Genomic DNA, 3,537 nt, shown 5'->3' with positions numbered 1-3,537 from the left:
TAAATGGGCATCTGAGATGACTATACGTTTCTGAGAGGGAGAAATACAAATAGCAAGTAAATATATGAAAAAATGTTCAACATCATTGATCATTTGACAAATGAAAATTAAAACAATGCTGAGATTGCACCTTTCGTCTGAGTTTTACTCAGGTGAATATAGTCAGGAAGCTCATTCTTCCTTCTACAATATTCATGTTCCCAAGGAACTAGACAGTGCTTTCCCATGTCTCCTTGCCTGGAAATGCCACACCACCTTTACCATTCAGTTATGAGTCATTCCCATGTGCTGACATAGAGAACTCAGGACAGATTCTCACCCGATCAACACAAGCGGTATTGGAACTTTGGGCTGACTTACTGACTTTGATCTGTATTTATAAAAAGGGGTGCATCGCTAAAAGCTTTGTTTTTCCTTTTCAAAAAACTTTTCCAATATTGTAACATGACTTTTTATCTTGTGGTGGTACTGTATTGTAAGTCAAATATTGTAGACCTACTTGTTAAATGCAGTGTTTCTGAATCATACCTCTTGAATGTTTAAAGTAAAAAATTACTACAGTGAAAGACATTACCTTAATTCCTTTAAAATACCACCTTCTTTTTTAATTAACATATGTACACCATCAATCTTGCCACACTCTGAAGCAGTTCTAGAAGTCCTCTTTTTCTTTTACTCAAGATATGCAAATTAATTTTATTTTTTTCCTTTACTATTGTGCTTTTCATTTTATTTATTTTTTAGGAATTTTTATTCATTTCAATGAGAAAGAAGATAAAATAACAATGGAACAGTTTCAAAACAGGTTAGTAGGACATTTACAATAAAATACATTGCACATTGTCTTCATATTGGTTATTCAGAGAATAGGATGAAGACATGATATTTTGTCTCAACAATATTAGTACTAGCCTTAGAAATTTATTAATTACATTCTCACTCCAATAAATCTCTTTATGCATCATTTGCATTAGGTAAAGCCTGTCTTTCCCCAAGTAAAAACTTGATTACACTTTCCAGAATCTGCTTTGTTTTGGCTCCACAAACTATTGGATTCATAGTAGGAGGAAGTAGCAGGTAAAGCTTAGTCACAATGATTTGTCTATGGTGAAGAATATTGTGCCCTACAAAACAGTGAGTGAAAAAAGTAAAAAAAAGGCAAGCACATAAGTGATTACAATAGCACAGATATGGAATATGCAGGTGCTAAAGGCTTTATGACAAGCATCTGCTGAAGACAAATTCACTACTGCCCGTAGGATCACAGTGTATGACACAGAGATACAGCAGGTGTCGAATGTACAATCCATAAAGCAACCATCAGGCCATAGATAGCATTGACCTTGACATTGCCACAGGAGACATTGGCCACTGACATGTGGTCACAGTAGGTGTGGGGGATGAGGTTGCCCTGGCAATAAGGCAGGCGCTTGGTGAGGAAAGTAAATGGGATGATGAGCACCACACTCCTCAAGAAGGTGGCAGGAGCAGCCTTAGCAATGACAGGACTGGTGAGGATGGTGCCATAGCGTAAGGGGTAGCAGGTGGCCTTGTAGCAGTCCAGAGACACGAGCATGAGCACCCCAGACTCCATCCCAGTTAACATATGGACAAAAAACATCTGGGCCAGGCAGGCATTAAAGTCAATCTCCTTGAGGTTGAACCAGAATATGCACAGTATGTTGGGAACAGTGGTGGTTGTGCTTTTTATTTTTATTTACAAACTTTCACCATCTTTTGAACAACAGGTAATTGTAGAAAAATCATATGCGAAGGACAAGGATAAATCAAATTCTATGGCCAAGGCTCCCAAAAATGTCACAATAAAGGTCCTACATAATGTCACCATTTTCTTTCTTTCCCTTTTTTTCAGAGTTACACAATAATTTACAGAGACCCTCCCTCCTCTTGTAGTGTCCAGGTCATTTTTTCACTTGTGGAGCTTGTTTGCAAGTGCCAAGAAGATGGCTGAGGAGAATGGAGCAGCATACTGCTGGATGAGGTTCATGATGTGGTTGTAGCTGTCTTCATCATACTGTGCACACACAGCTGGCAGATCCAGCTCCTCATACAACGCCTTCACCCTGGTTACTTTTCCATGTTCTCTGGCTCATAATTCTCCTCTAAGATGTGGCGCTGCTCCAGAGTGGCTCACTGCAGACACTGAACCACCAGTCAACTGCATTATCCTGGATGTCGGTGCCAATCTTTCCTGTCATATTGAGGTCGCCAAAGAGGTCCAGAAAATCCTCCTGCATCTGGAGGAATTCGCCCATCTTCATTAGGCTCCTTCTGGAGTTGTTGTGCTCCTTCTGCCCATCAGTGCCTGCCATGTACATGGCAGCAGCAACAGGCAGGTAGAAAGAGGAGAAAGCTGTCTCATAATTGACAATAGATCTGTACCTATCTTCAGTGTATTTGCTGAGATCCACATGGTATTAGGGGTTGTGATGACATCCAGAGTCTGCCAAACCTCTGTCTGATAGGCAATCTAAGGAAGAGAGCAAGCAGGTTCAGGTAGTAGGGCTTCTCCCAGGAGCGTAAATTCAGCAGGCGGTTGATACAGGATTCTAGAAGGAAAGCATCTTTGACAGAATTCAAGCCTTTTCTGGGCTTTCGATACCAGCAGATTTGTCCCCTCTGTGTAAGGGATAAGTCCATTATACCATCTGTCACCAGGAAGAAAGCTTGCAGGAGTTCTACACACCAGGCTACAGCCAAGTGCCCACTGCATACTGTCTGTGTCCTATTTCCTTGGCTCCACCAGCTCCTGGAATGCTACCAGCACCATTAAACCCCGGTTGGATTTGCCCCTCATTGGGTTGTACTCTAGCACATTCTTGAGCTGGGCAATGATATCTCCTATTTCTGGTGCCCTGTGTCATCATCAGTCAGCACCCAGACAATCTGAGAGAAGACAATCTGAGGATGAAATTCTGCATTTCTTGAGCATAAACATCACATTTCTTCTCTCCATTCATCCTGAGAAAGGAGCAAAGTGCAGTTCTGGATGCTGTTCCTCTTTGGTCATGGTCACCATTTTCATCCTTTTATATCAAGGATGGCATAGATGTTCATATTTGTTAGTATAATTTTCCAGAAAAGAGCAGGAAATAGTCCTATTCTAACAGAATCAGTCTATTATGGCAATTTTATTTTTCTTTTCTCTCCAAAATTTTATTGATAAACAAATAGCAATGAGAAAGATTCAAATTAAATTGGTAGGAGAGTTTCAATAATTAACACATTGCATATATTCCTCCCAGTGATTAATTGCTGTACAAGATGCGGACATGATATCCTATCCACAAATAGCATTAAAACAAATCATTCTATTCATTAAGAGAATATAACTATATATCTATCCTAACCACTTTGAATACACAGATACAAAATGGACACTCATCTGTATACTCTTTTTTTGTTAAGTTCCATTACTTGAATATTATACATGTGTTAGCTCATCAAAATAATCCAAAAGAGTTCAGCAGTTCATAATAGTATGGGTCTTCCACTTCACTGGCAATGTCAGAAATT

The 3,537-nt window shown here is 39.7% G+C and overlaps 2 pseudogenes; both read right to left on the bottom strand.

Annotated features, from left to right (window-relative positions):
* Window positions 1-954: 954 nt before the first annotated feature.
* Window positions 955-1,926, bottom strand: LOC101587317 (annotated as a pseudogene).
* A 4-nt stretch (window positions 1,927-1,930) lies between these two features.
* Window positions 1,931-2,996, bottom strand: LOC101586524 (annotated as a pseudogene).
* Window positions 2,997-3,537: the final 541 nt, after the last annotated feature.

This window comes from Octodon degus, unplaced genomic scaffold (assembly GCF_000260255.1).
Source record: "Octodon degus isolate 3935 unplaced genomic scaffold, OctDeg1.0 scaffold00494, whole genome shotgun sequence".
In the NCBI taxonomy this organism is placed as follows: domain Eukaryota; kingdom Metazoa; phylum Chordata; class Mammalia; order Rodentia; family Octodontidae; genus Octodon; species Octodon degus.
This window is presented reverse-complemented; position numbering and strand designations above follow the sequence as displayed.